Raw genomic sequence first — 11,461 nt, 5'->3', positions numbered from 1 at the left:
GTATAGAATGGAGGAATTGGGGCATGATTATAGCTTCTCTGAAGAATGGGAAAAAGGTCACTTAAGGACACTGGGACACTTAGAATATTGGGACATAAAGGCAGAGAAGCAGGCTCCTGGCGTGGAAGGGAGCTCTGCTCAAGGGGCTTCTGGTGAGAGCAAAAGGTCCAGGCTAGAGTTCACTGTGGATTGTTTCACATCTTGGAAGGACGTCAGTGCACAGCGAAGAACACTAGCCACTATTTGCACTGCTTAATGCTGAATCAATATTTTTGAAGACCAAAAGTATTTATTTGGGGAGTTAAATATTGATGCAAATTTGATATTTAAATTCTCTTAAGAAACTTATATTAGATAATAAATTTATTATGCCTGACTTGTTTCGAAAACTTCTATTATCTTAAATGGCAGATAAACACACTCAAGAACAATAACAAATTTATTAATACCATTGTATCAAATCTGTACAAAAGTGAACTTAACTTTCTTCTCTTTTGTCCTGAATTTCCTCCTTTCTAGGGTTTTGTAATCTTACCAGACCCAAGAGGAGGTAAGATGAGGTTGCAGTTTTGGTGTCAAATAGCTGACTCCAGTGCTTGGTTGTGTCTCTAAGGGGATTCAAACCCCAAGGACAGATTATTAATTTCAATAACAAAAATTTTTCTTTTTCATATCATGGCACTCTTAAATTATTTAACTTTTTTAATCCACCCTCATTTGTGGCTTTTGGAATGCTGTTTGTGGGTGAGCCTGCCTTCACCAGGAGGCCTCAGGATGGGAACCCAGGACCTCCCAAATGGTAGACAGGAGCCCAGCTGATTGAGCCACAGCCACTTCCCTTTTGTTTAACTTTTAAAATTGAAAATGTGCCTTTCCCACAAATAGGGTGCTCTTAAAATTTTGCTTAGCAGTCAGTTTATAAGTAATTGTCTTGTCATTACGATATGCTGACTTAGTTCATTGGTATTATAAACACATACATATTTCCCATTAGCATTTTATTAAAATTAGTAGGGGTGATTATCATTAATAGAATTAATATCTTTAAAAGGGTGGAGGGTTGAGACCAGGTCCTTTCTAGGACGTTGGACTCACTCATTTATCTTTTTGTGTCTAGGGAGACCCTCTATTTCACTAGTTATTGGTATCACCACATTTACCATCTTCTGAGCTCTCCTCTCTGCTTATTAATTGAAACCATTAGGCTGGTAAGCTATTCCTACTTAGAAACTTCTCATTTTTTCTTTGCCTGTGATTTGCTTAGGCTTTACTTTGCTTTATAACATTTATATGCATTGAATAAATTGTATATACTGAACAAATTTGCTTAAAATAAGAAAAATATCCATATATATCTATTATTTCCCACCAATTAAATTAATAAAACTAGCAGTCTATTGTATCTTCCTTTCCTTTAAATCAACAACCACATCTTCATAAATTTTATAGTGACATCCCTCTTTTGAATAGCATTATGAACATGTAGAATTCTTTAGATTCAAACTGACCAGTTAACCCATAAGTTTTTTTTTTGCTGGTTTTTTTGTTTGTTTGTTTTGTTTTTTTACAATTGATGTCTGATGCTCAAATTTTGGATCATTGGGAAGCAAAGGCAGGTTCCTCTTAATGTAAACCATTCAGGACAGAATTCACAATAAAACTGGACAGCACAGATAAGCCATATGCCAACTGAAACAAACAAATAAGGAAAGGCCAAACACACTGAAGCCGATACTTTAACTTTATTTTGGGTAGAGAAGTAAGAAAAAGCACAGAGTATACAGAGTAAAATCAGTCTTTTCAAAATCTTCACAGTGGACCTTGCACTGCTTTGCATCTCAGTTGACACAGCTCAGCGGCAACACCGCAAACGGGCAGGAAAGCTAAGACAGATCCCACGTTGACGCTCCCCGCGCAAGCAGCGCCCAAATCGACAAGTGCAGGCCATTCTCCGCTGAGGGCCTGGGAAGAGAAGGGGCATGTCAGGTACAGTGGGAAAGGAGGAAAATGGGAGAGGCAGAGCCAGACCAGGGGAGATGCTCTAAGAAGTGACATGTCTGCCACTAATAAACCAATATACACCAGTCATAAAAGGATGGAGAGAATTCACATTTGTCATAGAAAAATGAAATCTTACTCTGAATTGCCATAAAGGATCATCAATCATTTACAGGTTTATCACATCCCCTGTGATACAGCTCCCATATTCAGCATTACTCACCTCTCATTCTAACCCATCCACACACACCAGCTTTTGAGCCCTGCCTGCAGGTGCTAAGGAACAGTGCAAAGAGGCTGGTCTAGCCTCTGACCTTGAAGCTGCTGAGTCTCCCACTTGCACCTCCTGGAGCCCAATCCTCTGGTGTTCCAAGAACCCTAGAAGGGTCTGGCTTGAAAGCCCACTCTTCCTAATGTTATTGTGGCTTCATGGTGGCACCTCTGGGCTCTCACCTGTAGCCTCTCGAAGGGCCCTTTCACCCAGAAAGGAGATGGCCATATCATGGACCTGGGCCTCAGGCTCCTCCTCAGCATTTTCTCCAAAGTACTCAGCGTGGGTCAGGAAGGCCAACAGGAGAACAACAGAGAGGACAGCAAGGGTCCTCATGGCTGAGAGTTACCTGGGGGTCAGACCAGGACAGGAGAGCAGGAGGCTGAGTGTAGTGGAGAGGGAAGAGGTTCACTCCTGCCTTTATAGGTGTGTCAGGACCTAAATGTGTCAACACCTGAGGGCGGGGTGGCCAGCCCAAGTTCCTCCTGTTACCTGAGTCACTTTGATGTTCCTCTGATCTGCTTCTCCCTCTACTTACAAAATGCATCTATTTGCTTGTTGTCCATGTTTGCTTTTCACAGGCGATGATGCTGTTAGGACCTTGATAAGCCTCCCTGCTACTCCTCTGTTCAAATATTTATGAGTAAAAATATTTGTGTGTGTACTCCTCTAAAATGGTCTAGAAAAAAGGAAAATGAGTACAAGGGGGAAATGATCAAACTGGCATTGGACTTTTCCCTAGCAACATTGGTTACTAGCGGCCATTTTTTAATTTTATGAGGAAAAACAACTTGAATGTGGAATTCTGTTTTGAGGAAATATATGATTCAGATTTATGAGGGCAAGTGGTCTTTTTTTTTTTTTGCATATTCACAGACAAAGGAAATGTATAGTACATGAATATTTTTGAAAAAAATTGCTCAAGGATATATTCCAATAAAATAGAAAAACAGATTTGAAAAGACTCATTAAAGCTGTCTATATTTTGTTTAGATTATTATCCCATTAATGGTTGATAATTAGGTTTGACATGTTAATACTCTGGCTAGGAAACATTATTAAACAAAGTGGATTGAATTAAAACATTTTATGAATTGCCATTTGGAATTAAAACTCCCCAAAATTTCAACAAAACATGGAATAATAACAAGGAGAAAAAGGGGGTTATGGATAATGATAAACTCAATATGAACATACTCATTTAAAGATATGTTGAAAAGCTGTAATATTGACCAAAGGAAGTCTGTATAACTAGGATATATAATAAATAAAAAGATATAGTACTAGGAAGAAAAGATACGAAGGAAGGAAAAAGGAAATCAATTCATTCTCTTTAAGTAAGAAAGAAAAAGTCAAGAATTATAATAGAAAATGAAAACAAAATGCCAGGAAGGTCATTCACCCCACCACCTGCCTGTGTGATTCCCTTTTTCCTCATCCAACTGAAAGTTCCATGAGGGCAGGGACCTTGTCTGCTGAGATCTTTGTGCTTGTCTGTGAGTTTGGGAAGGTACTGCTCTGCCCTCAGCTTTCTTTTTATTCTTATCTTCATCTTCATTTTGTTGTTGTAAGGATAACATAATAAAAACCATGTAAAGTGTTTAGAGAAGTACCTGACAACTCAAAATATATTCCTGTTGTAGTTATTATTTTTGTCATCATCAGCATCACCTGCTGAAATATAAACACTAAGGAAGTGGTTGGCACCAAGAAGAGGTACAGCCATGCCTGGAATACACAGTTGAACTGGTGAACCAACAGCAACAACTTTGGTCCAGTGCCCAGAATCTCAGCTTTCACTGTCTGGTTGTGTGGGACTCACTCTTCCCTGCTGACCCTGGACACCCAGTTGGCACTGTCTCAATTCACCATGCTTTCCACTTCCTTTTACACTGTTCCTGAGCTCTGCATACAGAGCTCTTATTGCTTCATGAGCTGAGCTGAGGCAGGGTGGGAGAAGGAAGTGAATAAGGGAAGTTTATTCCAGTATGACAACACCCCACAGTTTCCATCATATGTGTCTTCATCACCCAGATTCCTCTTTTATAGGAAAAATTTTACCTCAGTTTTTCTTCATCCTTCCCTGGTCCCCAATTTATTTGGGTCTAAATTCTGGAAAGAAAAATGAATGGCTAAAAATTGTAACACCCAGGTGTTTAACTGGTAGAATCTAGCATTCCCCACAAACCAGAAGGTGCCTGTGCACCCATGTATTTGGTATCAGGTTGCTCTCAGCTCACCTTTCAGCCTTAAACACAGCCCTGCCCCAGGACCTCCCTCTCCTTGGCTTCTTTCTGGGAGAAGTATTTCTAGAGCTCTCTAGTGGCATTTTGGAAAGGTATTTAGTGCTTTAATGTGCTTATAAGTAATAATTAAGAATAAAATACCTCTCTTTTTGCAGCAGAGCATCCATGGTGTACTGTCCTCAAAATCAAACCTGTGGTCTTTGAAAAGAAAGCCTAAGATGCACACTTCTCTCCTCCACTTTGACCTACTCTTGCTTCTCCTAATCCAGGGCCAGGAAAGAAGCAGCACAGCCACCCCCATCTGGAAACCTTACAGATGGCATGAATTCCCATGACTTGTGACTTAGGAATTCAGAAAGAAAATGAACATGGCTGTACTTAGAAATATGATGAAAGGGACATGATATGAAAGGAGAGATTAACAGGTACAGAAGGTGCTTTTGGAGACATTTGTATTCCAGGCTAGCCCAGGAAACAAAGATGCTCAGCTGTGCCCCGTGTGATGCTAATGGTCAAGCTCATGGGAAAGCAGAGTTTATGGGCCTTTAGCAAACAGGAACAGCAGGTGTGTACATGGAGCTGCTATTCCTAGACCAAAGGAGCACTGGAGGTTTAAGCCATCCAACCCACAGGCCCCTTCACCCTCAGCAATGCACACATCAAACATCCTGAGGACAGACCATTTTCAGCTTATTCCTCTCTGATCCTGCACCTCTGACCTGTATAATATCAGAGCTGGTATCTGCTCAGCTCCTGCTCCCCATCCAGGATGCTGACATCCAGGTGGCCCACAGCCATGAGGACCCTCACTCTCTCTCCCATTCTCCCATGGCCCTGAGGCCAGTGAGCCATCAGGAAGAAAGCTGAGGTTCCCACCAGGAGGGGCCCAGGACAGAGAACAGAGTGTGGCAGCCCCTCAGCTCCAGAGGCTTCTGAGGTGGTACCAGACCCTGTGTGGGGGGGTTCCAGGCCCAGGTCTGCCCTTAACAAGCCATAGAGTCATAAGCAAGTGACTGGCCCCTCCAGCCTCTGCTCTTTCCTGTAAGCTGAGGCCCTTGGAGCAGAGGCTCCCAGCAGCCCTTGGGGTGCTAAAGGTGCTGGCTCTGGGGCTGTGCATGTGAGGCTCAGCAGCTGCAGCACAGAGACTGAGGCAGGTCTAGTGGAGGAGCTCGTGGGCACTGAGGTCAGCATTTCAGGGTGTCCATGTCTGAGTGTGTCCTGGGTGTTGTGTGCATGCTCATCTGTGTGTATTTGTGCCTAATGAGGGGTCGGGGTTTGTAAGGTGGAAAACTCGGGCTGTTGTGGGTGCAAGTATGTGTGTCTCTGAGTGAGTGTGTGTGGGTGTTACAGGAAATAAATGAGAGACCAAACAAGGGAAAGTTCCACATCCTGAGTGACCGCCTATGGCCAGTTAAGTGTACTTTACCTGCTGTAATAGGACTCATGGCCCAAGTGTCCTGGAGGCAGCAATTCTTCTGACCTGCTCCATGCCGATGACCCAACCACTCGCCCCTGACCCCAGGGCCTCAGTGGGCCTGACATGCCCCTTCTTTCCCAGGACTTTAGGGTAGACCCTCCTGCCACTGCAGACCCTGAAAGTACAATTGCCTGAGCCCCTGACTCAGGGGGTGGCCCCTGCAGGCTCTGCTGCTCTGAGCTCTGCCAGCTGAGAACCAAAGCAGTGCAGGGTTCCACATGAAGGTGTGGAAATAGCAGTTGTACTTCATGTCTTTCTCTCTCCAAATCATAGTTTTGTCATGAGCTCAGTGTGTGTTGATGTTTTTTAAATTAATTTTTATATGGCATGGTAAGTTTATATTCCTTCAACCATTGATAGTGCAAGGTCAATGCTGTATCATCCATGATATGCTTGACCCCTGATGATGCTCACCTACAGCCCAGTGTTGGCCCATGGGCAGCAGTGTCCTCACTCATTCTGGGTGTAACTATAAGAAAGAGGGAGGAGGGTGAAGTCTCCCTGTGGGAGCTTAATGTTTTGTCTGAGCAAAAGTAGGAAATACCATGATGAGCCTTTGAGGTGGTAGGAGATGCTGGCATGAATTCATGGACAGCAGTGTTGGTGACACTGGGGACACCTGAACTCAGTGATGAGTAAGACTTTTCCACTGCCCAGCCTCCTTCCCACACACTTACATCACCCCGAGCGGGTCTCCCTCACCATCTCCACCACCATCATCATATGACTAATGCTTTTCAACCACCTCCTCTTTCCAGCACCTGTTCCTGAGCATCACTCAGTTAATCTCACAAACCACCTGTTGTAGTAGGCTCTAATATTCACTTACAAATGAAGGAAATGGAGATCAGGATGGTCAAGTGTAGCAGTTTGATATAACTGATGAATTCCTAAAAGAAATATTGGATTATGCTTATAATCTGATCTGTCTCTGAGCATAACTCAGTTATGATTAGGGCATTGCAATCCCACCCCTTGGTGAGTGGAGACTCACAGATAAAAAGCCATGGAAAAGGACAGAGTTGGGGATTTCTGATGTTAGAGTTTGATGCTGAAGACCCAGGAAGTCAGCACACAGAAGAAAATAAAGCAAGCCCCAGGAATATAGGAACCCAGGAAGCCTGAACCCTCACAGATGTTGGCAGCCATCTTGCTCCAAATGCACTTTGGTGAGGGAAGTAAGTTATGCTTTATGGCCTGGTATCTGCAAGCTCCTACCCCAAATAAATACCCTTTATGAAAACCAACCAACTTCTGGTATTTTGCATCAGCACCCCTTTGGATGATAATACATCAAGTATTTTGATTACAGTCTGCCTGCTCAGAGGCAGCCTTGGAGTTTCATCTGTGGCCCTGTGATTCCCAAACCTGTACAGTAGAGCCTTTGTGAGAGGGGCTCTGACCCTGGTGGAGCTGCAAGGAGCATCCTAGCACATGTCTTTCTGTGGATATATGTTGTCATTAATTTGGAGAAATACCCAGGTTTGGAAGTACTGGATATAAGGTAGGTACCCATTTTTATTTAATCAAATTGATTCATACATCCAAGGGAATGATAAATCTGAATCTGTAGGGCAGGCTGCAAATTTGAAAGTTGATAAAGATGATGTTGGATTCCCCAGGAGAAGCTGTCTGCCTGAAGTCAAGATAAAGAGTTTCCTTCCTGACTGCTGAAGTCCTTTAAGGTCTCTACCTCCTTTGTCAATGGTAGTTGTAGTCAGTCACAGATGCAATCCACTGACCCATGATTGATCCATCTGTTAAATACTCACAGTAACTGTCAAGTCAAGGCTTGCTTGACCAAACAACTGGCCACCATAACCGAATCAGTTGACTCATGAAATTGACCCTCTGCTCTTCAAGTCTGATGCAGTAGTTACACCACTCCCCCAGCAAAGCAAAAGGTCCAGTTCTCTGCAACTCTCCTCCCCCATACTTGATATTGTTAGTCTTTGAAGTTTAGGTGTTGTAGTGGCATCTCACTTTGGTTTTAATGTTTGCTGTTCCCTAATAACACTGTGAAGTATATTATTCATCACTGTATCATAATATATCAGTATATATTTGATATTAATATATCCTCCTTTGTACATGCCTGTCCAAATCTTTTGCCTTTTTTCCCCCCAAATTAGAAGGCTACAACATTTTGGTATTTATTAGTTCATTATATAATATATACTCAGGTACAAATCCTTTGTCTGATACCTATATTAAGAACACGTTTTCTCATTCTGTGGCTTGTCTTTAATTTTCAGGAGCAGAGATTTTAAATTTTGGTGAAGTTGATGATGCTTTTCTTTTAATATTATTTTTTGTGTGTGTTCCTGCTAAGAAATATTTGCCTTTCCCAGGTTGTGAAGATTTTTCTCCTATGTTATCATCTTTGAATATCATCATTATTTGAAACCATCTCAGTATCTTGAATAAAAACCATGACAGTTTCACTGGTTAAAGCTTTTACACTTAGGACTATACTCCACCTCAGGTATACTTTATATGTATGGTGTGTGGTAGGAGTTGATGTTCATTATCTGTATATTTTTATGTTAGATATCCTGTTGACCCAGCAGTGTTTGTTGCAAAGGTTTTCTCATCCTCTCTGGGAAGGGTGCGTAGGGAAGAATTGTTATGCTAAATAAATTATTTCACCTGGGGTTCTCTAGACTCTGGTGAATCCCATATGACAGCACCCTAAGGACTGCCTTGCTGGCTTCCCTTGACCAGGTCAAGTATCTCACATTTCAGCCACCTCCTCTTCTGTCCATCTGCGAACAGAGGCCTTTGCAAATCACTGCAATGTGCTGCTCACTGGGAAGGACAACACTGTCAGGAAACCACTTTATCAAGGCCATTTGGTGTTCACTACTGTTCAGTAATTCCATAGATATGTGTGATTTTATGTTATCTGAATTGTTCATTTAGATTTTCTTGGTGCTACTTGAGGAAAAATTCTTCCATGTCCTCACATGCTAAATTGGAAGTGGAATGTTTTCCTTTGTATTTTCAAAGAAAACGAGGGTAATTTTGCTCATTCAAGTCCATCATTAACTACTGCAAGTACCATCCCAAACTAACTTAGAAGAGGGCTGGAATGTAATTTACTTTTAGGATATAATTTACTATTTGATGGTCATAAGAAGATCACTAGAGGTGAAGGAAGGTTGTAATTTTGGGCCTGGACTGGTCACAACCAGAGAGCAATATCCCAGGCTTGAAATGCTGATGGAGTTTTATCAAATGATAGGATCAGTCAGACTTGTATTCAGTTGTCTATTTTGTGGTGCTTTGTAATTCCCACCTATTATATAAAACCTGCAATTTAAAACATCTGTTACACATAACTGCTCTGAGTTACTTGTTTTCTTCAGAAGGGAAAGTGGGGAATATAAGAGCAATGTGCTGAGTGAGTCAAAGTATGTTGGAGAACAGCAGCTGTGGTGGAGAACAAGGAGAAGAGTGACTCAGTAAATCAGAAACTTACAGAAAGATTAAAATAGGAGGATTGTACTCTGTAGAGGACTCCTTGGAGATATCAGGGCAATTAGAGCTTCTATCATGGGATATGGAGGAGGGATTCATTCGATTTTGATTATTAAAAAAAAGATTGATCGCTTATAATAGATGTCCACAACTTTACCTGCTCCTATATCTCTTTCTTTTGGAAAATATCTATTTTACTCCGTGTGATTCTTGGCTGGGGGAGGGGTTGTTAATCCAAGGTTCTTTGCTGTAGGAGGAAGCATGTGGCACAAAATTATCGATCAGACACCCTAAACCTATGAGCACAGTGATTGTTCCAGGTGTGGGCACTTGAGGCCAGTAGGACACTTACTATAAGGATGCTGAGGTGGGAATTCCCCTCAGAGAGGGGTGATAGTTTCCTTGACACAGAGAAAAGCTTTTGGAAAATGAAGTCGAAACCATAGGAGGAAAATGGAGCTGAAAGAACTCTAGTACTTTCTTCTCATGTCATTAAATCACTTTTGTTCTTTTTTGATTGCTTTGTGTTATCTGCTAGTAAAAGTGTTCTGACTAAAAATGCTATAAAGAAGGAAGACTTGCAGACACTGTGCTTACACTTTGGTTTCCTGTGTAGGGGCATTTTGAATTCTTCTGAGGCACCCACATGCTCCTCCAACTAAGCTCTGTCCTAGATTTGAGCCATGCTGTCCTCTCCACGCCCACAACTTTGTTAGTTTCACTGGGACATACAGTGTAAACTGGCAAGTCATAGGCAGTGCTGTAATTCAGAATGACACCCCAAATCAAAGCATAAATATGGAAACTTGCCTGAAATTAATGTCAGAGCATGGGGATATCATTTGTTTGAGATTGCTTGAGACAGTAAGAAGGCACGTGCAATACCATAGGAGCAGACCAAAGTAGTCAGGGGCAAACAATTCTACTGAAAATTACAGGCTAGAGAGCATCCATGCGTTAGTGTGGAAATCAGCACTATTTAGCTCCATAGACTTGGGAACGATGACCTAGGCAATAAGCTTTGGTAGAGGGTTTAAATTTGAATAATGTCATCGGTGCCTGAATGAATCGCAGGTACTTTGATATTAACGACATAGTGCTGAAAGGCACTGCAGAGCCTGGAGAAGTTCTGACAAGGTGTTTAGAGAAACAGCTTAGGTTGAAGAAGACTGAAATGGTTGTCATTTTGTTGCCCCGTTTGTTGCATAAGTTTGTTTGCATCATTTGTTGCATCAGTTTGTTTGTATCATTTGTTGCCTCAGAACTGTTGGCATCAGTTCATTCCAGTGGGGACAGCTGTCTTTTAACACATTGATAGAACTCTATTTCTGGATGAATCAAACTTGGTCCTCGCATAGTCTGACCTAGGTAAACCAAGGGCAGAACTCTAAATCCTAGACTCCTTTGCAAATTAATCCTTCCACAAGTGAATTAGTCAGACCCTGGAGCTCACTAATTGCCAGGCATTTCCCCCAGCATTTCCAGGCTGCCTATGAGCACTTCCCTGCTTTTTCCTTAGGCAGAGAAACAGCAGAAATGTATGTGGTTTGTCCCTGGTGGGCTAGAACCTGCCTTGTCCTCATTTCAGCTGGATGGTGAAGCTCTGAGGAGCAGGGAGGTGCTTCCCATGCCCCCAACTGTAATAGCACAGGCTCTACACTGGGGCATGCCCTGGCCAGGCCTCTGAGCAGGATGCCAGCAGGGTGAAAACCTCCTCCCTTGGGACAATCTCAGGAGCTTTTCCCTGCAAGTGCCTTGATATAGAGGTGGAGAGGACATAACCAACCCAGGGTCCACAGGATGGAGGAATAGAGTATGGATTAGAGTGGACGTACTGATATTCTACTAAACTATTGTGATTAGTAATGGAAGAAATTGTAGCAGGGTGGCAGTCATGGCATGCTAGTTACCATTTTATCTTCAGATTATGAGACTGATGCCCTGCCTACTGCACTAAGGAGGTAGATGCTAGTTACCATTTTAAAGCAA

At 42.3% G+C, this 11,461-nt stretch overlaps 1 long non-coding RNA gene across 1 annotated transcript; it reads right to left on the bottom strand.

Moving 5' to 3' along the window:
• Positions 1-1,727: 1,727 nt before the first annotated feature.
• Positions 1,728-2,746, bottom strand: LOC101417647 (uncharacterized). Its single transcript, XR_011647434.1, has 2 exons — positions 2,452-2,746; positions 1,728-1,962 (listed from the first exon to the last, which is right to left on the bottom strand). It is a non-coding gene; the product is annotated as an uncharacterized lncRNA (long non-coding RNA).
• Between the last annotated feature and the right edge of the window lie 8,715 nt (positions 2,747-11,461).

The sequence above is a fragment of the Dasypus novemcinctus genome, chromosome 25 (genome assembly GCF_030445035.2).
Source record: "Dasypus novemcinctus isolate mDasNov1 chromosome 25, mDasNov1.1.hap2, whole genome shotgun sequence".
Taxonomy (NCBI): domain Eukaryota; kingdom Metazoa; phylum Chordata; class Mammalia; order Cingulata; family Dasypodidae; genus Dasypus; species Dasypus novemcinctus.
This window is presented reverse-complemented; position numbering and strand designations above follow the sequence as displayed.